This window comes from Triturus cristatus, chromosome 4_1, assembly GCF_964204655.1.
Source record: "Triturus cristatus chromosome 4_1, aTriCri1.1, whole genome shotgun sequence".
Lineage (NCBI taxonomy): Eukaryota > Metazoa > Chordata > Amphibia > Caudata > Salamandridae > Triturus > Triturus cristatus.
In genome coordinates this window covers 108,000,478-108,022,567 of record NC_140585.1, presented here as the reverse complement: position 1 = coordinate 108,022,567, position 22,090 = coordinate 108,000,478, and the positions used below count along the sequence as shown (strand labels likewise).

The 22,090-nt window shown below is 44.4% G+C and overlaps 21 non-coding genes across 21 annotated transcripts; 15 read left to right on the top strand and 6 right to left on the bottom strand.

Annotated features, from left to right (window-relative positions):
- Positions 1-501: 501 nt before the first annotated feature.
- On the top strand, positions 502-573 carry TRNAA-CGC (transfer RNA alanine (anticodon CGC)). The gene has a single exon. It is a non-coding gene; the product is annotated as a tRNA-Ala (tRNA).
- A 199-nt stretch (positions 574-772) lies between these two features.
- Positions 773-845, bottom strand: TRNAM-CAU (transfer RNA methionine (anticodon CAU)). The gene has a single exon. It is a non-coding gene; the product is annotated as a tRNA-Met (tRNA).
- A 1,212-nt stretch (positions 846-2,057) lies between these two features.
- TRNAA-CGC (transfer RNA alanine (anticodon CGC)) lies at positions 2,058-2,129 on the top strand. Its single transcript has one exon. It is a non-coding gene; the product is annotated as a tRNA-Ala (tRNA).
- Positions 2,130-2,328: 199 nt separating this feature from the next.
- On the bottom strand, positions 2,329-2,401 carry TRNAM-CAU (transfer RNA methionine (anticodon CAU)). The gene has a single exon. It is a non-coding gene; the product is annotated as a tRNA-Met (tRNA).
- Positions 2,402-3,613: 1,212 nt separating this feature from the next.
- On the top strand, positions 3,614-3,685 carry TRNAA-CGC (transfer RNA alanine (anticodon CGC)). The gene has a single exon. It is a non-coding gene; the product is annotated as a tRNA-Ala (tRNA).
- A 1,269-nt stretch (positions 3,686-4,954) lies between these two features.
- On the top strand, positions 4,955-5,040 carry TRNAY-GUA (transfer RNA tyrosine (anticodon GUA)). Its single transcript is given in 2 exon segments — positions 4,955-4,991; positions 5,005-5,040. It is a non-coding gene; the product is annotated as a tRNA-Tyr (tRNA).
- Positions 5,041-5,440: 400 nt separating this feature from the next.
- On the bottom strand, positions 5,441-5,513 carry TRNAM-CAU (transfer RNA methionine (anticodon CAU)). Its single transcript has one exon. It is a non-coding gene; the product is annotated as a tRNA-Met (tRNA).
- Positions 5,514-6,725: 1,212 nt separating this feature from the next.
- TRNAA-CGC (transfer RNA alanine (anticodon CGC)) lies at positions 6,726-6,797 on the top strand. Its single transcript has one exon. It is a non-coding gene; the product is annotated as a tRNA-Ala (tRNA).
- A 1,269-nt stretch (positions 6,798-8,066) lies between these two features.
- On the top strand, positions 8,067-8,152 carry TRNAY-GUA (transfer RNA tyrosine (anticodon GUA)). The gene is given in 2 exon segments: positions 8,067-8,103; positions 8,117-8,152. It is a non-coding gene; the product is annotated as a tRNA-Tyr (tRNA).
- Positions 8,153-8,552: 400 nt separating this feature from the next.
- TRNAM-CAU (transfer RNA methionine (anticodon CAU)) lies at positions 8,553-8,625 on the bottom strand. Its single transcript has one exon. It is a non-coding gene; the product is annotated as a tRNA-Met (tRNA).
- A 1,209-nt stretch (positions 8,626-9,834) lies between these two features.
- Positions 9,835-9,906, top strand: TRNAA-CGC (transfer RNA alanine (anticodon CGC)). Its single transcript has one exon. It is a non-coding gene; the product is annotated as a tRNA-Ala (tRNA).
- A 1,481-nt stretch (positions 9,907-11,387) lies between these two features.
- TRNAA-CGC (transfer RNA alanine (anticodon CGC)) lies at positions 11,388-11,459 on the top strand. Its single transcript has one exon. It is a non-coding gene; the product is annotated as a tRNA-Ala (tRNA).
- Positions 11,460-12,940: 1,481 nt separating this feature from the next.
- TRNAA-CGC (transfer RNA alanine (anticodon CGC)) lies at positions 12,941-13,012 on the top strand. The gene has a single exon. It is a non-coding gene; the product is annotated as a tRNA-Ala (tRNA).
- Positions 13,013-14,493: 1,481 nt separating this feature from the next.
- TRNAA-CGC (transfer RNA alanine (anticodon CGC)) lies at positions 14,494-14,565 on the top strand. The gene has a single exon. It is a non-coding gene; the product is annotated as a tRNA-Ala (tRNA).
- A 1,269-nt stretch (positions 14,566-15,834) lies between these two features.
- Positions 15,835-15,920, top strand: TRNAY-GUA (transfer RNA tyrosine (anticodon GUA)). Its single transcript is given in 2 exon segments — positions 15,835-15,871; positions 15,885-15,920. It is a non-coding gene; the product is annotated as a tRNA-Tyr (tRNA).
- Positions 15,921-16,320: 400 nt separating this feature from the next.
- TRNAM-CAU (transfer RNA methionine (anticodon CAU)) lies at positions 16,321-16,393 on the bottom strand. Its single transcript has one exon. It is a non-coding gene; the product is annotated as a tRNA-Met (tRNA).
- A 997-nt stretch (positions 16,394-17,390) lies between these two features.
- On the top strand, positions 17,391-17,476 carry TRNAY-GUA (transfer RNA tyrosine (anticodon GUA)). The gene is given in 2 exon segments: positions 17,391-17,427; positions 17,441-17,476. It is a non-coding gene; the product is annotated as a tRNA-Tyr (tRNA).
- A 1,470-nt stretch (positions 17,477-18,946) lies between these two features.
- On the top strand, positions 18,947-19,032 carry TRNAY-GUA (transfer RNA tyrosine (anticodon GUA)). The gene is given in 2 exon segments: positions 18,947-18,983; positions 18,997-19,032. It is a non-coding gene; the product is annotated as a tRNA-Tyr (tRNA).
- Positions 19,033-19,161: 129 nt separating this feature from the next.
- Positions 19,162-19,233, top strand: TRNAA-CGC (transfer RNA alanine (anticodon CGC)). Its single transcript has one exon. It is a non-coding gene; the product is annotated as a tRNA-Ala (tRNA).
- A 1,484-nt stretch (positions 19,234-20,717) lies between these two features.
- Positions 20,718-20,789, top strand: TRNAA-CGC (transfer RNA alanine (anticodon CGC)). The gene has a single exon. It is a non-coding gene; the product is annotated as a tRNA-Ala (tRNA).
- Positions 20,790-20,988: 199 nt separating this feature from the next.
- On the bottom strand, positions 20,989-21,061 carry TRNAM-CAU (transfer RNA methionine (anticodon CAU)). The gene has a single exon. It is a non-coding gene; the product is annotated as a tRNA-Met (tRNA).
- Positions 21,062-22,090: the final 1,029 nt, after the last annotated feature.

Here is a 22,090-nt window from a genome sequence, read left to right as displayed (position 1 = left end):
CACCAATGCTGCCCAAGGTCTTTGTATCAAAGTTCCTTTCCTTTCTGTAAAATTGAAATTTGGAGCACCCCTGCTTATCCCCAAGCCAAGACAGAACATGAACTTTGGTCTGAAATCCTCCTTTGGGGTGATAAGATGTACCTTACAGTGTGCTCTAAGAACTGGTGACTTTGAGAGGGAGCTGCAGGTAATGTTCATGATTTTCATCGATCTGCTCCTGATCCCCACCCCCACAACCTTTCTTGAGCGAGAGATAATTACAGCGCTGAAAGATACTTCAGCCACTCCTTCGATAGCTCAGTTGGTAGAGCGGAGGACTGTAGCATAAAGTCAGACATCCTTAGGTCGCTGGTTCAAATCCGGCTCGAATGATTTTTTGCTTCGATTTCCATATATTTCACTTTTATTCAAACAATACCTTCCATTGATTATGATCGAGACTTTGCAGTCCCTGGGTTTCAGGGATTCCTTGCATCCATCAAACAGCTCGAGGGCAAAAGTGGGGATGTAGCTCAGTGGTAGAGCGCATGCTTCGCATGTATGAGGTCCCGGGTTCAATCCCCGGCATCTCCAGGAGCCTCTGTTCCTTATCTTGGCTTTTTTCCAGAAGGCTAGCCTGCCATCATGCAGAAAGAAGAAGTTTGTCATGCAGTTGGGGTGAGAGCCCCACTTAAATAGTCAGACATTTGCTTTGGAAAAATCTTTGAACTAGGCATAGTTTGCGCATTTCAAGAAAATCGGAGAATTTTGCATTCCAAAAGAAGGAAATAAATGCCCTCTCTGAGGATCGAACTCAGGACCTTCAGATTATGAGACTGACGCGCTGCCTACTGCGCTAAGAAGGCTGTATATAGGCATCTGTACATAAGACCATGAAGATCATCCAGGTACAAGGCTGAAGGATTTTCCTGACTGACATTGTATACTGCAGAGTCGAATGGGGTGATGTGGCCGTCGGTTCAATGCAGGGTTTCCAATCATACAGTCAAACCTTGCAGAAGTGGGGATGTAGCTCAGTGGTAGAGCGCATGCTTTGCATGTATGAGGCCCCGGGTTCAATCCCCGGCATCTCCAGACTTTTGCCATGCTTACCTTGGATTTTGGGCCGAAAGCTAGGCTGGCATCATGATGAAGGAAGAGATATGTCCTCCAACCGGGATGAGGACCCCGCTTAATCTGTCAGACGTTTGCCTTGAAAAATCCCATGAAATGGGGCTATCTCATTTTTGATGATTATAGATCAAAAGAATCCTACTTGTTGAAGACATCAAAGTGATGATTCATCTTGACAACCATAATGCTTTGATGATAGAAATCTGTCGCATCTCTCTTGATCATTGGTAAGGGTTCTTCTTCTAAACCAGAGACTCTTTACAGTAGCTTTTAGAAAAACGGAATATTTTGTTTATCTCAATCACCTTCAATCTACAGATTTTTCCGTTCTCTTTCCTTTTGAAAATGCATCCAAAATGCACTTTCTTGATGCTGGGTGCGTAGTAATGACTCCCATAACTTTCTGTCATTTCTTTCATGGTTCCGTGCAGCCATCCATTTGCCACCAATGCTGCCCAAGGTCTTTGTATCAAAGTTCCTTTCCTTTCTGTAAAATTGAAATTTGGAGCACCCCTGCTTATCCCCAAGCCAAGACAGAACATGAACTTTGGTCTGAAATCCTCCTTTGGGGTGATAAGATGTACCTTACAGTGTGCTCTAAGAACTGGTGACTTTGAGAGGGAGCTGCAGGTAATGTTCATGATTTTCATCGATCTGCTCCTGATCCCCACCCCCACAACCTTTCTTGAGCGAGAGATAATTACAGCGCTGAAAGATACTTCAGCCACTCCTTCGATAGCTCAGTTGGTAGAGCGGAGGACTGTAGCATAAAGTCAGACATCCTTAGGTCGCTGGTTCAAATCCGGCTCGAATGATTTTTTGCTTCGATTTCCATATATTTCACTTTTATTCAAACAATACCTTCCATTGATTATGATCGAGACTTTGCAGTCCCTGGGTTTCAGGGATTCCTTGCATCCATCAAACAGCTCGAGGGCAAAAGTGGGGATGTAGCTCAGTGGTAGAGCGCATGCTTCGCATGTATGAGGTCCCGGGTTCAATCCCCGGCATCTCCAGGAGCCTCTGTTCCTTATCTTGGCTTTTTTCCAGAAGGCTAGCCTGCCATCATGCAGAAAGAAGAAGTTTGTCATGCAGTTGGGGTGAGAGCCCCACTTAAATAGTCAGACATTTGCTTTGGAAAAATCTTTGAACTAGGCATAGTTTGCGCATTTCAAGAAAATCGGAGAATTTTGCATTCCAAAAGAAGGAAATAAATGCCCTCTCTGAGGATCGAACTCAGGACCTTCAGATTATGAGACTGACGCGCTGCCTACTGCGCTAAGAAGGCTGTATATAGGCATCTGTACATAAGACCATGAAGATCATCCAGGTACAAGGCTGAAGGATTTTCCTGACTGACATTGTATACTGCAGAGTCGAATGGGGTGATGTGGCCGTCGGTTCAATGCAGGGTTTCCAATCATACAGTCAAACCTTGCAGAAGTGGGGATGTAGCTCAGTGGTAGAGCGCATGCTTTGCATGTATGAGGCCCCGGGTTCAATCCCCGGCATCTCCAGACTTTTGCCATGCTTACCTTGGATTTTGGGCCGAAAGCTAGGCTGGCATCATGATGAAGGAAGAGATATGTCCTCCAACCGGGATGAGGACCCCGCTTAATCTGTCAGACGTTTGCCTTGAAAAATCCCATGAAATGGGGCTATCTCATTTTTGATGATTATAGATCAAAAGAATCCTACTTGTTGAAGACATCAAAGTGATGATTCATCTTGACAACCATAATGCTTTGATGATAGAAATCTGTCGCATCTCTCTTGATCATTGGTAAGGGTTCTTCTTCTAAACCAGAGACTCTTTACAGTAGCTTTTAGAAAAACGGAATATTTTGTTTATCTCAATCACCTTCAATCTACAGATTTTTCCGTTCTCTTTCCTTTTGAAAATGCATCCAAAATGCACTTTCTTGATGCTGGGTGCGTAGTAATGACTCCCATAACTTTCTGTCATTTCTTTCATGGTTCCGCGCAGCCATCCATTTGCCACCAATGCTGCCCAAGGTCTTTGTATCAAAGTTCCTTTCCTTTCTGTAAAATTGAAATTTGGAGCACCCCTGCTTATCCCCAAGCCAAGACAGAACATGAACTTTGGTCTGAAATCCTCCTTTGGGGTGATAAGATGTACCTTACAGTGTGCTCTAAGAACTGGTGACTTTGAGAGGGAGCTGCAGGTAATGTTCATGATTTTCATCGATCTGCTCCTGATCCCCACCCCCACAACCTTTCTTGAGCGAGAGATAATTACAGCGCTGAAAGATACTTCAGCCACTCCTTCGATAGCTCAGTTGGTAGAGCGGAGGACTGTAGCATAAAGTCAGACATCCTTAGGTCGCTGGTTCAAATCCGGCTCGAATGATTTTTTGCTTCGATTTCCATATATTTCACTTTTATTCAAACAATACCTTCCATTGATTATGATCGAGACTTTGCAGTCCCTGGGTTTCAGGGATTCCTTGCATCCATCAAACAGCTCGAGGGCAAAAGTGGGGATGTAGCTCAGTGGTAGAGCGCATGCTTCGCATGTATGAGGTCCCGGGTTCAATCCCCGGCATCTCCAGGAGCCTCTGTTCCTTATCTTGGCTTTTTTCCAGAAGGCTAGCCTGCCATCATGCAGAAAGAAGAAGTTTGTCATGCAGTTGGGGTGAGAGCCCCACTTAAATAGTCAGACATTTGCTTTGGAAAAATCTTTGAACTAGGCATAGTTTGCGCATTTCAAGAAAATCGGAGAATTTTGCATTCCAAAAGAAGGAAATAAATGCCCTCTCTGAGGATCGAACTCAGGACCTTCAGATTATGAGACTGACGCGCTGCCTACTGCGCTAAGAAGACTGTATATAGGCATCTGTACATAAGACCATGAAGATCATCCAGGTACAAGGCTGAAGGATTTTCCTGACTGACATTGTATACTGCAGTGTCGAATGGGGTGATGTGGCCGTCGGTTCAATGCAGGGTTTCCAATCATACAGTCAAACCTTGCAGAAGTGGGGATGTAGCTCAGTGGTAGAGCGCATGCTTTGCATGTATGAGGCCCCGGGTTCAATCCCCGGCATCTCCAGACTTTTGCCATGCTTACCTTGGATTTTGGGCCGAAAGCTAGGCTGGCATCATGATGAAGGAAGAGATATGTCCTCCAACCGGGATGAGGACCCCGCTTAATCTGTCAGACGTTTGCCTTGAAAAATCCCATGAAATGGGGCTATCTCATTTTTGATGATTATAGATCAAAAGAATCCTACTTGTTGAAGACATCAAAGTGATGATTCATCTTGACAACCATAATGCTTTGATGATAGAAATCTGTCGCATCTCTCTTGATCATTGGTAAGGGTTCTTCTTCTAAACCAGAGACTCTTTACAGTAGCTTTTAGAAAAACGGAATATTTTGTTTATCTCAATCACCTTCAATCTACAGATTTTTCCGTTCTCTTTCCTTTTGAAAATGCATCCAAAATGCACGTTCTTGATGCTGGGTGCGTAGTAATGACTCTCATAACTTTCTGTCATTTCTTTCATGGTTCCGCGCAGCCATCCATTTGCCACCAATGCTGCCCAAGGTCTTTGTATCAAAGTTCCTTTCCTTTCTGTAAAATTGAAATTTGGAGCACCCCTGCTTATCCCCAAGCCAAGACAGAACATGAACTTTGGTCTGAAATCCTCCTTTGGGGTGATAAGACGTACCTTACAGTGTGCTCTAAGAACTGGTGACTTTGAGAGGGAGCTGCAGGTAATGTTCATGATTTTCATCGATCTGCTCCTGATCCCCACCCCCACAACCTTTCTTGAGCGAGAGATAATTACAGCGCTGAAAGATACTTCAGCCACTCCTTCGATAGCTCAGTTGGTAGAGCGGAGGACTGTAGCATAAAGTCAGACATCCTTAGGTCGCTGGTTCAAATCCGGCTCGAAGGATTTTTTGCTTCGATTTCCATATCTTTCACTTTTATTCAAACAATACCTTCCATTGATTATGATCGAGACTTTGCAGTCCCTGGGTTTCAGGGATTCCTTGCATTCATCAAACAGCTCGAGTGCAAAAGTGGGGATGTAGCTCAGTGGTAGAGCGCATGCTTTGCATGTATGAGGTCCCGGGTTCAATCCCCGGCATCTCCAGGAGCCTCTGTTCCTTATCTTGGCTTTTTTCCAGAAGGCTAGCCTGCCATCATGCAGAAAGAAGAAGTTTGTCATGCAGTTGGGGTGAGAGCCCCACTTAAATAGTCAGACATTTGCTTTGGAAAAATCTTTGAACTAGGCATAGTTTGCGCATTTCAAGAAAATCGGAGAATTTTGCATTCCAAAAGAAGGAAATAAATGCCCTCTCTGAGGATCGAACTCAGGACCTTCAGATTATGAGACTGACGCGCTGCCTACTGCGCTAAGAAGGCTGTATATAGGCATCTGTACATAAGACCATGAAGATCATCCAGGTACAAGGCTGAAGGATTTTCCTGACTGACATTGTATACTGCAGAGTCGAATGGGGTGATGTGGCCGTCGGTTCAATGCAGGGTTTCCAATCATACAGTCAAACCTTGCAGAAGTGGGGATGTAGCTCAGTGGTAGAGCGCATGCTTTGCATGTATGAGGCCCCGGGTTCAATCCCCGGCATCTCCAGACTTTTGCCATGCTTACCTTGGATTTTGGGCCGAAAGCTAGGCTGGCATCATGATGAAGGAAGAGATATGTCCTCCAACCGGGATGAGGACCCCGCTTAATCTGTCAGACGTTTGCCTTGAAAAATCCCATGAAATGGGGCTATCTCATTTTTGATGATTATAGATCAAAAGAATCCTACTTGTTGAAGACATCAAAGTGATGATTCATCTTGACAACCATAATGCTTTGATGATAGAAATCTGTCGCATCTCTCTTGATCATTGGTAAGGGTTCTTCTTCTAAACCAGAGACTCTTTACAGTAGCTTTTAGAAAAACGGAATATTTTGTTTATCTCAATCACCTTCAATCTACAGATTTTTCCGTTCTCTTTCCTTTTGAAAATGCATCCAAAATGCACTTTCTTGATGCTGGGTGCGTAGTAATGACTCCCATAACTTTCTGTCATTTCTTTCATGGTTCCGCGCAGCCATCCATTTGCCACCAATGCTGCCCAAGGTCTTTGTATCAAAGTTCCTTTCCTTTCTGTAAAATTGAAATTTGGAGCACCCCTGCTTATCCCCAAGCCAAGACAGAACATGAACTTTGGTCTGAAATCCTCCTTTGGGGTGATAAGATGTACCTTACAGTGTGCTCTAAGAACTGGTGACTTTGAGAGGGAGCTGCAGGTAATGTTCATGATTTTCATCGATCTGCTCCTGATCCCCACCCCCACAACCTTTCTTGAGCGAGAGATAATTACAGCGCTGAAAGATACTTCAGCCACTCCTTCGATAGCTCAGTTGGTAGAGCGGAGGACTGTAGCATAAAGTCAGACATCCTTAGGTCGCTGGTTCAAATCCGGCTCGAATGATTTTTTGCTTCGATTTCCATATATTTCACTTTTATTCAAACAATACCTTCCATTGATTATGATCGAGACTTTGCAGTCCCTGGGTTTCAGGGATTCCTTGCATCCATCAAACAGCTCGAGGGCAAAAGTGGGGATGTAGCTCAGTGGTAGAGCGCATGCTTCGCATGTATGAGGTCCCGGGTTCAATCCCCGGCATCTCCAGGAGCCTCTGTTCCTTATCTTGGCTTTTTTCCAGAAGGCTAGCCTGCCATCATGCAGAAAGAAGAAGTTTGTCATGCAGTTGGGGTGAGAGCCCCACTTAAATAGTCAGACATTTGCTTTGGAAAAATCTTTGAACTAGGCATAGTTTGCGCATTTCAAGAAAATCGGAGAATTTTGCATTCCAAAAGAAGGAAATAAATGCCCTCTCTGAGGATCGAACTCAGGACCTTCAGATTATGAGACTGACGCGCTGCCTACTGCGCTAAGAAGACTGTATATAGGCATCTGTACATAAGACCATGAAGATCATCCAGGTACAAGGCTGAAGGATTTTCCTGACTGACATTGTATACTGCAGTGTCGAATGGGGTGATGTGGCCGTCGGTTCAATGCAGGGTTTCCAATCATACAGTCAAACCTTGCAGAAGTGGGGATGTAGCTCAGTGGTAGAGCGCATGCTTTGCATGTATGAGGCCCCGGGTTCAATCCCCGGCATCTCCAGACTTTTGCCATGCTTACCTTGGATTTTGGGCCGAAAGCTAGGCTGGCATCATGATGAAGGAAGAGATATGTCCTCCAACCGGGATGAGGACCCCGCTTAATCTGTCAGACGTTTGCCTTGAAAAATCCCATGAAATGGGGCTATCTCATTTTTGATGATTATAGATCAAAAGAATCCTACTTGTTGAAGACATCAAAGTGATGATTCATCTTGACAACCATAATGCTTTGATGATAGAAATCTGTCGCATCTCTCTTGATCATTGGTAAGGGTTCTTCTTCTAAACCAGAGACTCTTTACAGTAGCTTTTAGAAAAACGGAATATTTTGTTTATCTCAATCACCTTCAATCTACAGATTTTTCCGTTCTCTTTCCTTTTGAAAATGCATCCAAAATGCACGTTCTTGATGCTGGGTGCGTAGTAATGACTCTCATAACTTTCTGTCATTTCTTTCATGGTTCCGCGCAGCCATCCATTTGCCACCAATGCTGCCCAAGGTCTTTGTATCAAAGTTCCTTTCCTTTCTGTAAAATTGAAATTTGGAGCACCCCTGCTTATCCCCAAGCCAAGACAGAACATGAACTTTGGTCTGAAATCCTCCTTTGGGGTGATAAGACGTACCTTACAGTGTGCTCTAAGAACTGGTGACTTTGAGAGGGAGCTGCAGGTAATGTTCATGATTTTCATCGATCTGCTCCTGATCCCCACCCCCACAACCTTTCTTGAGCGAGAGATAATTACAGCGCTGAAAGATACTTCAGCCACTCCTTCGATAGCTCAGTTGGTAGAGCGGAGGACTGTAGCATAAAGTCAGACATCCTTAGGTCGCTGGTTCAAATCCGGCTCGAAGGATTTTTTGCTTCGATTTCCATATCTTTCACTTTTATTCAAACAATACCTTCCATTGATTATGATCGAGACTTTGCAGTCCCTGGGTTTCAGGGATTCCTTGCATTCATCAAACAGCTCGAGTGCAAAAGTGGGGATGTAGCTCAGTGGTAGAGCGCATGCTTTGCATGTATGAGGTCCCGGGTTCAATCCCCGGCATCTCCAGGAGCCTCTGTTCCTTATCTTGGCTTTTTTCCAGAAGGCTAGCCTGCCATCATGCAGAAAGAAGAAGTTTGTCATGCAGTTGGGGTGAGAGCCCCACTTAAATAGTCAGACATTTGCTTTGGAAAAATCTTTGAACTAGGCATAGTTTGCGCATTTCAAGAAAATCGGAGAATTTTGCATTCCAAAAGAAGGAAATAAATGCCCTCTCTGAGGATCGAACTCAGGACCTTCAGATTATGAGACTGACGCGCTGCCTACTGCGCTAAGAAGGCTGTATATAGGCATCTGTACATAAGACCATGAAGATCATCCAGGTACAAGGCTGAAGGATTTTCCTGACTGACATTGTATACTGCAGAGTCGAATGGGGTGATGTGGCCGTCGGTTCAATGCAGGGTTTCCAATCATACAGTCAAACCTTGCAGAAGTGGGGATGTAGCTCAGTGGTAGAGCGCATGCTTTGCATGTATGAGGCCCCGGGTTCAATCCCCGGCATCTCCAGACTTTTGCCATGCTTACCTTGGATTTTGGGCCGAAAGCTAGGCTGGCATCATGATGAAGGAAGAGATATGTCCTCCAACCGGGATGAGGACCCCGCTTAATCTGTCAGACGTTTGCCTTGAAAAATCCCATGAAATGGGGCTATCTCATTTTTGATGATTATAGATCAAAAGAATCCTACTTGTTGAAGACATCAAAGTGATGATTCATCTTGACAACCATAATGCTTTGATGATAGAAATCTGTCGCATCTCTCTTGATCATTGGTAAGGGTTCTTCTTCTAAACCAGAGACTCTTTACAGTAGCTTTTAGAAAAACGGAATATTTTGTTTATCTCAATCACCTTCAATCTACAGATTTTTCCGTTCTCTTTCCTTTTGAAAATGCATCCAAAATGCACTTTCTTGATGCTGGGTGCGTAGTAATGACTCCCATAACTTTCTGTCATTTCTTTCATGGTTCCGCGCAGCCATCCATTTGCCACCAATGCTGCCCAAGGTCTTTGTATCAAAGTTCCTTTCCTTTCTGTAAAATTGAAATTTGGAGCACCCCTGCTTATCCCCAAGCCAAGACAGAACATGAACTTTGGTCTGAAATCCTCCTTTGGGGTGATAAGATGTACCTTACAGTGTGCTCTAAGAACTGGTGACTTTGAGAGGGAGCTGCAGGTAATGTTCATGATTTTCATCGATCTGCTCCTGATCCCCACCCCCACAACCTTTCTTGAGCGAGAGATAATTACAGCGCTGAAAGCTACTTCAGCCACTCCTTCGATAGCTCAGTTGGTAGAGCGGAGGACTGTAGCATAAAGTCAGACATCCTTAGGTCGCTGGTTCAAATCCGGCTCGAATGATTTTTTGCTTCGATTTCCATATATTTCACTTTTATTCAAATACCTTCCATTGATTATGATCGAGACTTTGCAGTCCCTGGGTTTCAGGGATTCCTTGCATCCATCAAACAGCTCGAGGGCAAAAGTGGGGATGTAGCTCAGTGGTAGAGCGCATGCTTCGCATGTATGAGGTCCCGGGTTCAATCCCCGGCATCTCCAGGAGCCTCTGTTCCTTATCTTGGCTTTTTTCCAGAAGGCTAGCCTGCCATCATGCAGAAAGAAGAAGTTTGTCATGCAGTTGGGGTGAGAGCCCCACTTAAATAGTCAGACATTTGCTTTGGAAAAATCTTTGAACTAGGCATAGTTTGCGCATTTCAAGAAAATCGGAGAATTTTGCATTCCAAAAGAAGGAAATAAATGCCCTCTCTGAGGATCGAACTCAGGACCTTCAGATTATGAGACTGACGCGCTGCCTACTGCGCTAAGAAGACTGTATATAGGCATCTGTACATAAGACCATGAAGATCATCCAGGTACAAGGCTGAAGGATTTTCCTGACTGACATTGTATACTGCAGAGTCGAATGGGGTGATGTGGCCGTCGGTTCAATGCAGGGTTTCCAATCATACAGTCAAACCTTGCAGAAGTGGGGATGTAGCTCAGTGGTAGAGCGCATGCTTTGCATGTATGAGGCCCCGGGTTCAATCCCCGGCATCTCCAGACTTTTGCCATGCTTACCTTGGATTTTGGGCCGAAAGCTAGGCTGGCATCATGATGAAGGAAGAGATATGTCCTCCAACCGGGATGAGGACCCCGCTTAATCTGTCAGACGTTTGCCTTGAAAAATCCCATGAAATGGGGCTATCTCATTTTTGATGATTATAGATCAAAAGAATCCTACTTGTTGAAGACATCAAAGTGATGATTCATCTTGACAACCATAATGCTTTGATGATAGAAATCTGTCGCATCTCTCTTGATCATTGGTAAGGGTTCTTCTTCTAAACCAGAGACTCTTTACAGTAGCTTTTAGAAAAACGGAATATTTTGTTTATCTCAATCACCTTCAATCTACAGATTTTTCCGTTCTCTTTCCTTTTGAAAATGCATCCAAAATGCACGTTCTTGATGCTGGGTGCGTAGTAATGACTCTCATAACTTTCTGTCATTTCTTTCATGGTTCCGCGCAGCCATCCATTTGCCACCAATGCTGCCCAAGGTCTTTGTATCAAAGTTCCTTTCCTTTCTGTAAAATTGAAATTTGGAGCACCCCTGCTTATCCCCAAGCCAAGACAGAACATGAACTTTGGTCTGAAATCCTCCTTTGGGGTGATAAGACGTACCTTACAGTGTGCTCTAAGAACTGGTGACTTTGAGAGGGAGCTGCAGGTAATGTTCATGATTTTCATCGATCTGCTCCTGATCCCCACCCCCACAACCTTTCTTGAGCGAGAGATAATTACAGCGCTGAAAGATACTTCAGCCACTCCTTCGATAGCTCAGTTGGTAGAGCGGAGGACTGTAGCATAAAGTCAGACATCCTTAGGTCGCTGGTTCAAATCCGGCTCGAATGATTTTTTGCTTCGATTTCCATATATTTCACTTTTATTCAAATACCTTCCATTGATTATGATCGAGACTTTGCAGTCCCTGGGTTTCAGGGATTCCTTGCATCCATCAAACAGCTCGAGGGCAAAAGTGGGGATGTAGCTCAGTGGTAGAGCGCATGCTTCGCATGTATGAGGTCCCGGGTTCAATCCCCGGCATCTCCAGGAGCCTCTGTTCCTTATCTTGGCTTTTTTCCAGAAGGCTAGCCTGCCATCATGCAGAAAGAAGAAGTTTGTCATGCAGTTGGGGTGAGAGCCCCACTTAAATAGTCAGACATTTGCTTTGGAAAAATCTTTGAACTAGGCATAGTTTGCGCATTTCAAGAAAATCGGAGAATTTTGCATTCCAAAAGAAGGAAATAAATGCCCTCTCTGAGGATCGAACTCAGGACCTTCAGATTATGAGACTGACGCGCTGCCTACTGCGCTAAGAAGACTGTATATAGGCATCTGTACATAAGACCATGAAGATCATCCAGGTACAAGGCTGAAGGATTTTCCTGACTGACATTGTATACTGCAGAGTCGAATGGGGTGATGTGGCCGTCGGTTCAATGCAGGGTTTCCAATCATACAGTCAAACCTTGCAGAAGTGGGGATGTAGCTCAGTGGTAGAGCGCATGCTTTGCATGTATGAGGCCCCGGGTTCAATCCCCGGCATCTCCAGACTTTTGCCATGCTTACCTTGGATTTTGGGCCGAAAGCTAGGCTGGCATCATGATGAAGGAAGAGATATGTCCTCCAACCGGGATGAGGACCCCGCTTAATCTGTCAGACGTTTGCCTTGAAAAATCCCATGAAATGGGGCTATCTCATTTTTGATGATTATAGATCAAAAGAATCCTACTTGTTGAAGACATCAAAGTGATGATTCATCTTGACAACCATAATGCTTTGATGATAGAAATCTGTCGCATCTCTCTTGATCATTGGTAAGGGTTCTTCTTCTAAACCAGAGACTCTTTACAGTAGCTTTTAGAAAAACGGAATATTTTGTTTATCTCAATCACCTTCAATCTACAGATTTTTCCGTTCTCTTTCCTTTTGAAAATGCATCCAAAATGCACTTTCTTGATGCTGGGTGCGTAGTAATGACTCCCATAACTTTCTGTCATTTCTTTCATGGTTCCGCGCAGCCATCCATTTGCCACCAATGCTGCCCAAGGTCTTTGTATCAAAGTTCCTTTCCTTTCTGTAAAATTGAAATTTGGAGCACCCCTGCTTATCCCCAAGCCAAGACAGAACATGAACTTTGGTCTGAAATCCTCCTTTGGGGTGATAAGATGTACCTTACAGTGTGCTCTAAGAACTGGTGACTTTGAGAGGGAGCTGCAGGTAATGTTCATGATTTTCATCGATCTGCTCCTGATCCCCACCCCCACAACCTTTCTTGAGCGAGAGATAATTACAGCGCTGAAAGATACTTCAGCCACTCCTTCGATAGCTCAGTTGGTAGAGCGGAGGACTGTAGCATAAAGTCAGACATCCTTAGGTCGCTGGTTCAAATCCGGCTCGAATGATTTTTTGCTTCGATTTCCATATATTTCACTTTTATTCAAATACCTTCCATTGATTATGATCGAGACTTTGCAGTCCCTGGGTTTCAGGGATTCCTTGCATCCATCAAACAGCTCGAGGGCAAAAGTGGGGATGTAGCTCAGTGGTAGAGCGCATGCTTCGCATGTATGAGGTCCCGGGTTCAATCCCCGGCATCTCCAGGAGCCTCTGTTCCTTATCTTGGCTTTTTTCCAGAAGGCTAGCCTGCCATCATGCAGAAAGAAGAAGTTTGTCATGCAGTTGGGGTGAGAGCCCCACTTAAATAGTCAGACATTTGCTTTGGAAAAATCTTTGAACTAGGCATAGTTTGCGCATTTCAAGAAAATCGGAGAATTTTGCATTCCAAAAGAAGGAAATAAATGCCCTCTCTGAGGATCGAACTCAGGACCTTCAGATTATGAGACTGACGCGCTGCCTACTGCGCTAAGAAGACTGTATATAGGCATCTGTACATAAGACCATGAAGATCATCCAGGTACAAGGCTGAAGGATTTTCCTGACTGACATTGTATACTGCAGAGTCGAATGGGGTGATGTGGCCGTCGGTTCAATGCAGGGTTTCCAATCATACAGTCAAACCTTGCAGAAGTGGGGATGTAGCTCAGTGGTAGAGCGCATGCTTTGCATGTATGAGGCCCCGGGTTCAATCCCCGGCATCTCCAGACTTTTGCCATGCTTACCTTGGATTTTGGGCCGAAAGCTAGGCTGGCATCATGATGAAGGAAGAGATATGTCCTCCAACCGGGATGAGGACCCCGCTTAATCTGTCAGACGTTTGCCTTGAAAAATCCCATGAAATGGGGCTATCTCATTTTTGATGATTATAGATCAAAAGAATCCTACTTGTTGAAGACATCAAAGTGATGATTCATCTTGACAACCATAATGCTTTGATGATAGAAATCTGTCGCATCTCTCTTGATCATTGGTAAGGGTTCTTCTTCTAAACCAGAGACTCTTTACAGTAGCTTTTAGAAAAACGGAATATTTTGTTTATCTCAATCACCTTCAATCTACAGATTTTTCCGTTCTCTTTCCTTTTGAAAATGCATCCAAAATGCACGTTCTTGATGCTGGGTGCGTAGTAATGACTCTCATAACTTTCTGTCATTTCTTTCATGGTTCCGCGCAGCCATCCATTTGCCACCAATGCTGCCCAAGGTCTTTGTATCAAAGTTCCTTTCCTTTCTGTAAAATTGAAATTTGGAGCACCCCTGCTTATCCCCAAGCCAAGACAGAACATGAACTTTGGTCTGAAATCCTCCTTTGGGGTGATAAGACGTACCTTACAGTGTGCTCTAAGAACTGGTGACTTTGAGAGGGAGCTGCAGGTAATGTTCATGATTTTCATCGATCTGCTCCTGATCCCCACCCCCACAACCTTTCTTGAGCGAGAGATAATTACAGCGCTGAAAGATACTTCAGCCACTCCTTCGATAGCTCAGTTGGTAGAGCGGAGGACTGTAGCATAAAGTCAGACATCCTTAGGTCGCTGGTTCAAATCCGGCTCGAATGATTTTTTGCTTCGATTTCCATATATTTCACTTTTATTCAAATACCTTCCATTGATTATGATCGAGACTTTGCAGTCCCTGGGTTTCAGGGATTCCTTGCATCCATCAAACAGCTCGAGGGCAAAAGTGGGGATGTAGCTCAGTGGTAGAGCGCATGCTTCGCATGTATGAGGTCCCGGGTTCAATCCCCGGCATCTCCAGGAGCCTCTGTTCCTTATCTTGGCTTTTTTCCAGAAGGCTAGCCTGCCATCATGCAGAAAGAAGAAGTTTGTCATGCAGTTGGGGTGAGAGCCCCACTTAAATAGTCAGACATTTGCTTTGGAAAAATCTTTGAACTAGGCATAGTTTGCGCATTTCAAGAAAATCGGAGAATTTTGCATTCCAAAAGAAGGAAATAAATGCCCTCTCTGAGGATCGAACTCAGGACCTTCAGATTATGAGACTGACGCGCTGCCTACTGCGCTAAGAAGACTGTATATAGGCATCTGTACATAAGACCATGAAGATCATCCAGGTACAAGGCTGAAGGATTTTCCTGACTGACATTGTATACTGCAGAGTCGAATGGGGTGATGTGGCCGTCGGTTCAATGCAGGGTTTCCAATCATACAGTCAAACCTTGCAGAAGTGGGGATGTAGCTCAGTGGTAGAGCGCATGCTTTGCATGTATGAGGCCCCGGGTTCAATCCCCGGCATCTCCAGACTTTTGCCATGCTTACCTTGGATTTTGGGCCGAAAGCTAGGCTGGCATCATGATGAAGGAAGAGATATGTCCTCCAACCGGGATGAGGACCCCGCTTAATCTGTCAGACGTTTGCCTTGAAAAATCCCATGAAATGGGGCTATCTCATTTTTGATGATTATAGATCAAAAGAATCCTACTTGTTGAAGACATCAAAGTGATGATTCATCTTGACAACCATAATGCTTTGATGATAGAAATCTGTCGCATCTCTCTTGATCATTGGTAAGGGTTCTTCTTCTAAACCAGAGACTCTTTACAGTAGCTTTTAGAAAAACGGAATATTTTGTTTATCTCAATCACCTTCAATCTACAGATTTTTCCGTTCTCTTTCCTTTTGAAAATGCATCCAAAATGCACGTTCTTGATGCTGGGTGCGTAGTAATGACTCTCATAACTTTCTGTCATTTCTTTCATGGTTCCGCGCAGCCATCCATTTGCCACCAATGCTGCCCAAGGTCTTTGTATCAAAGTTCCTTTCCTTTCTGTAAAATTGAAATTTGGAGCACCCCTGCTTATCCCCAAGCCAAGACAGAACATGAACTTTGGTCTGAAATCCTCCTTTGGGGTGATAAGACGTACCTTACAGTGTGCTCTAAGAACTGGTGACTTTGAGAGGGAGCTGCAGGTAATGTTCATGATTTTCATCGATCTGCTCCTGATCCCCACCCCCACAACCTTTCTTGAGCGAGAGATAATTACAGCGCTGAAAGATACTTCAGCCACTCCTTCGATAGCTCAGTTGGTAGAGCGGAGGACTGTAGCATAAAGTCAGACATCCTTAGGTCGCTGGTTCAAATCCGGCTCGAAGGATTTTTTGCTTCGATTTCCATATCTTTCACTTTTATTCAAACAATACCTTCCATTGATTATGATCGAGACTTTGCAGTCCCTGGGTTTCAGGGATTCCTTGCATCCATCAAACAGCTCGAGTGCAAAAGTGGGGATGTAGCTCAGTGGTAGAGCGCATGCTTTGCATGTATGAGGTCCCGGGTTCAATCCCCGGCATCTCCAGGAGCCTCTGTTCCTTATCTTGGCTTTTTTCCAGAAGGCTAGCCTGCCATCATGCAGAAAGAAGAAGTTTGTCATGCAGTTGGGGTGAGAGCCCCACTTAAATAGTCAGACATTTGCTTTGGAAAAATCTTTGAACTAGGCATAGTTTGCGCATTTCAAGAAAATCGGAGAATTTTGCATTCCAAAAGAAGGAAATAAATGCCCTCTCTGAGGATCGAACTCAGGACCTTCAGATTATGAGACTGACGCGCTGCCTACTGCGCTAAGAAGGCTGTATATAGGCATCTGTACATAAGACCATGAAGATCATCCAGGTACAAGGCTGAAGGATTTTCCTGACTGACATTGTATACTGCAGAGTCGAATGGGGTGATGTGGCCGTCGGTTCAATGCAGGGTTTCCAATCATACAGTCAAACCTTGCAGAAGTGGGGATGTAGCTCAGTGGTAGAGCGCATGCTTTGCATGTATGAGGCCCCGGGTTCAATCCCCGGCATCTCCAGACTTTTGCCATGCTTACCTTGGATTTTGGGCCGAAAGCTAGGCTGGCATCATGATGAAGGAAGAGATATGTCCTCCAACCGGGATGAGGACCCCGCTTAATCTGTCAGACGTTTGCCTTGAAAAATCCCATGAAATGGGGCTATCTCATTTTTGATGATTATAGATCAAAAGAATCCTACTTGTTGAAGACATCAAAGTGATGATTCATCTTGACAACCATAATGCTTTGATGATAGAAATCTGTCGCATCTCTCTTGATCATTGGTAAGGGTTCTTCTTCTAAACCAGAGACTCTTTACAGTAGCTTTTAGAAAAACGGAATATTTTGTTTATCTCAATCACCTTCAATCTACAGATTTTTCCGTTCTCTTTCCTTTTGAAAATGCATCCAAAATGCACGTTCTTGATGCTGGGTGCGTAGTAATGACTCTCATAACTTTCTGTCATTTCTTTCATGGTTCCGCGCAGCCATCCATTTGCCACCAATGCTGCCCAAGGTCTTTGTATCAAAGTTCCTTTCCTTTCTGTAAAATTGAAATTTGGAGCACCCCTGCTTATCCCCAAGCCAAGACAGAACATGAACTTTGGTCTGAAATCCTCCTTTGGGGTGATAAGACGTACCTTACAGTGTGCTCTAAGAACTGGTGACTTTGAGAGGGAGCTGCAGGTAATGTTCATGATTTTCATCGATCTGCTCCTGATCCCCACCCCCACAACCTTTCTTGAGCGAGAGATAATTACAGCGCTGAAAGATACTTCAGCCACTCCTTCGATAGCTCAGTTGGTAGAGCGGAGGACTGTAGCATAAAGTCAGACATCCTTAGGTCGCTGGTTCAAATCCGGCTCGAAGGATTTTTTGCTTCGATTTCCATATCTTTCACTTTTATTCAAACAATACCTTCCATTGATTATGATCGAGACTTTGCAGTCCCTGGGTTTCAGGGATTCCTTGCATCCATCAAACAGCTCGAGTGCAAAAGTGGGGATGTAGCTCAGTGGTAGAGCGCATGCTTTGCATGTATGAGGTCCCGGGTTCAATCCCCGGCATCTCCAGGAGCCTCTGTTCCTTATCTTGGCTTTTTTCCAGAAGGCTAGCCTGCCATCATGCAGAAAGAAGAAGTTTGTCATGCAGTTGGGGTGAGAGCCCCACTTAAATAGTCAGACATTTGCTTTGGAAAAATCTTTGAACTAGGCATAGTTTGCGCATTTCAAGAAAATCGGAGAATTTTGCATTCCAAAAGAAGGAAATAAATGCCCTCTCTGAGGATCGAACTCAGGACCTTCAGATTATGTGACTGACGCGCTGCCTACTGCGCTAAGAAGGCTGTATATAGGCATCTGTACATAAGACCATGAAGATCATCCAGGTACAAGGCTGAAGGATTTTCCTGACTGACATTGTATACTGCAGAGTCGAATGGGGTGATGTGGCCGTCGGTTCAATGCAGGGTTTCCAATCATACAGTCAAACCTTGCAGAAGTGGGGATGTAGCTCAGTGGTAGAGCGCATGCTTTGCATGTATGAGGCCCCGGGTTCAATCCCCGGCATCTCCAGACTTTTGCCATGCTTACCTTGGATTTTGGGCCGAAAGCTAGGCTGGCATCATGATGAAGGAAGAGATATGTCCTCCAACCGGGATGAGGACCCCGCTTAATCTGTCAGACGTTTGCCTTGAAAAATCCCATGAAATGGGGCTATCTCATTTTTGATGATTATAGATCAAAAGAATCCTACTTGTTGAAGACATCAAAGTGATGATTCATCTTGACAACCATAATGCTTTGATGATAGAAATCTGTCGCATCTCTCTTGATCATTGGTAAGGGTTCTTCTTCTAAACCAGAGACTCTTTACAGTAGCTTTTAGAAAAACGGAATATTTTGTTTATCTCAATCACCTTCAATCTACAGATTTTTCCGTTCTCTTTCCTTTTGAAAATGCATCCAAAATGCACGTTCTTGATGCTGGGTGCGTAGTAATGACTCCCATAACTTTCTGTCATTTCTTTCATGGTTCCGCGCAGCCATCCATTTGCCACCAATGCTGCCCAAGGTCTTTGTATCAAAGTTCCTTTCCTTTCTGTAAAATTGAAATTTGGAGCACCCCTGCTTATCCCCAAGCCAAGACAGAACATGAACTTTGGTCTGAAATCCTCCTTTGGGGTGATAAGACGTACCTTACAGTGTGCTCTAAGAACTGGTGACTTTGAGAGGGAGCTGCAGGTAATGTTCATGATTTTCATCGATCTGCTCCTGATCCCCACCCCCACAACCTTTCTTGAGCGAGAGATAATTACAGCGCTGAAAGATACTTCAGCCACTCCTTCGATAGCTCAGTTGGTAGAGCGGAGGACTGTAGCATAAAGTCAGACATCCTTAGGTCGCTGGTTCAAATCCGGCTCGAAGGATTTTTTGCTTCGATTTCCATATCTTTCACTTTTATTCAAACAATACCTTCCATTGATTATGATCGAGACTTTGCAGTCCCTGGGTTTCAGGGATTCCTTGCATCCATCAAACAGCTCGAGTGCAAAAGTGGGGATGTAGCTCAGTGGTAGAGCGCATGCTTCGCATGTATGAGGTCCCGGGTTCAATCCCCGGCATCTCCAGGAGCCTCTGTTCCTTATCTTGGCTTTTTTCCAGAAGGCTAGCCTGCCATCATGCAGAAAGAAGAAGTTTGTCATGCAGTTGGGGTGAGAGCCCCACTTAAATAGTCAGACATTTGCTTTGGAAAAATCTTTGAACTAGGCATAGTTTGCGCATTTCAAGAAAATCGGAGAATTTTGCATTCCAAAAGAAGGAAATAAATGCCCTCTCTGAGGATCGAACTCAGGACCTTCAGATTATGAGACTGACGCACTGCCTACTGCGCTAAGAAGGCTGTATATAGGCATCTGTACATAAGACCATGAAGATCATCCAGGTACAAGGCTGAAGGATTTTCCTGACTGACATTGTATACTGCAGAGTCGAATGGGGTGATGTGGCCGTCGGTTCAATGCAGGGTTTCCAATCATACAGTCAAACCTTGCAGAAGTGGGGATGTAGCTCAGTGGTAGAGCGCATGCTTTGCATGTATGAGGCCCCGGGTTCAATCCCCGGCATCTCCAGACTTTTGCCATGCTTACCTTGGATTTTGGGCCGAAAGCTAGGCTGGCATCATGATGAAGGAAGAGATATGTCCTCCAACCGGGATGAGGACCCCGCTTAATCTGTCAGACGTTTGCCTTGAAAAATCCCATGAAATGGGGCTATCTCATTTTTGATGATTATAGATCAAAAGAATCCTACTTGTTGAAGACATCAAAGTGATGATTCATCTTGACAACCATAATGCTTTGATGATAGAAATCTGTCGCATCTCTCTTGATCATTGGTAAGGGTTCTTCTTCTAAACCAGAGACTCTTTACAGTAGCTTTTAGAAAAACGGAATATTTTGTTTATCTCAATCACCTTCAATCTACAGATTTTTCCGTTCTCTTTCCTTTTGAAAATGCATCCAAAATGCACGTTCTTGATGCTGGGTGCGTAGTAATGACTCCCATAACTTTCTGTCATTTCTTTCATGGTTCCGCGCAGCCATCCATTTGCCACCAATGCTGCCCAAGGTCTTTGTATCAAAGTTCCTTTCCTTTCTGTAAAATTGAAATTTGGAGCACCCCTGCTTATCCCCAAGCCAAGACAGAACATGAACTTTGGTCTGAAATCCTCCTTTGGGGTGATAAGACGTACCTTACAGTGTGCTCTAAGAACTGGTGACTTTGAGAGGGAGCTGCAGGTAATGTTCATGATTTTCATCGATCTGCTCCTGATCCCCACCCCCACAACCTTTCTTGAGCGAGAGATAATTACAGCGCTGAAAGATACTTCAGCCACTCCTTCGATAGCTCAGTTGGTAGAGCGGAGGACTGTAGCATAAAGTCAGACATCCTTAGGTTGCTGGTTCAAATCCGGCTCGAAGGATTTTTTGCTTCGATTTCCATATCTTTCACTTTTATTCAAACAATACCTTCCATTGATTATGATCGAGACTTTGCAGTCCCTGGGTTTCAGGGATTCCTTGCATCCATCAAACAGCTCGAGTGCAAAAGTGGGGATGTAGCTCAGTGGTAGAGCGCATGCTTCGCATGTATGAGGTCCCGGGTTCAATCCCCGGCATCTCCAGGAGCCTCTGTTCCTTATCTTGGCTTTTTTCCAGAAGGCTAGCCTGCCATCATGCAGAAAGAAGAAGTTTGTCATGCAGTTGGGGTGAGAGCCCCACTTAAATAGTCAGACATTTGCTTTGGAAAAATCTTTGAACTAGGCATAGTTTGCGCATTTCAAGAAAATCGGAGAATTTTGCATTCCAAAAGAAGGAAATAAATGCCCTCTCTGAGGATCGAACTCAGGACCTTCAGATTATGAGACTGACGCGCTGCCTACTGCGCTAAGAAGGCTGTATATAGGCATCTGTACATAAGACCATGAAGATCATCCAGGTACAAGGCTGAAGGATTTTCCTGACTGACATTGTATACTGCAGAGTCAAATGGGGTGATGTGGCCGTCGGTTCAATGCAGGGTTTCCAATCATACAGTCAAACCTTGCAGAAGTGGGGATGTAGCTCAGTGGTAGAGCGCATGCTTTGCATGTATGAGGCCCCGGGTTCAATCCCCGGCATCTCCAGACTTTTGCCATGCTTACCTTGGATTTTGGGCCGAAAGCTAGGCTGGCATCATGATGAAGGAAGAGATATGTCCTCCAACCGGGATGAGGACCCCGCTTAATCTGTCAGACGTTTGCCTTGAAAAATCCCATGAAATGGGGCTATCTCATTTTTGATGATTATAGATCAAAAGAATCCTACTTGTTGAAGACATCAAAGTGATGATTCATCTTGACAACCATAATGCTTTGATGATAGAAATCTGTCGCATCTCTCTTGATCATTGGTAAGGGTTCTTCTTCTAAACCAGAGACTCTTTACAGTAGCTTTTAGAAAAACGGAATATTTTGTTTATCTCAATCACCTTCAATCTACAGATTTTTCCGTTCTCTTTCCTTTTGAAAATGCATCCAAAATGCACGTTCTTGATGCTGGGTGCGTAGTAATGACTCCCATAACTTTCTGTCATTTCTTTCATGGTTCCGCGCAGCCATCCATTTGCCACCAATGCTGCCCAAGGTCTTTGTATCAAAGTTCCTTTCCTTTCTGTAAAATTGAAATTTGGAGCACCCCTGCTTATCCCCAAGCCAAGACAGAACATGAACTTTGGTCTGAAATCCTCCTTTGGGGTGATAAGACGTACCTTACAGTGTGCTCTAAGAACTGGTGACTTTGAGAGGGAGCTGCAGGTAATGTTCATGATTTTCATCGATCTGCTCCTGATCCCCACCCCCACAACCTTTCTTGAGCGAGAGATAATTACAGCGCTGAAAGATACTTCAGCCACTCCTTCGATAGCTCAGTTGGTAGAGCGGAGGAC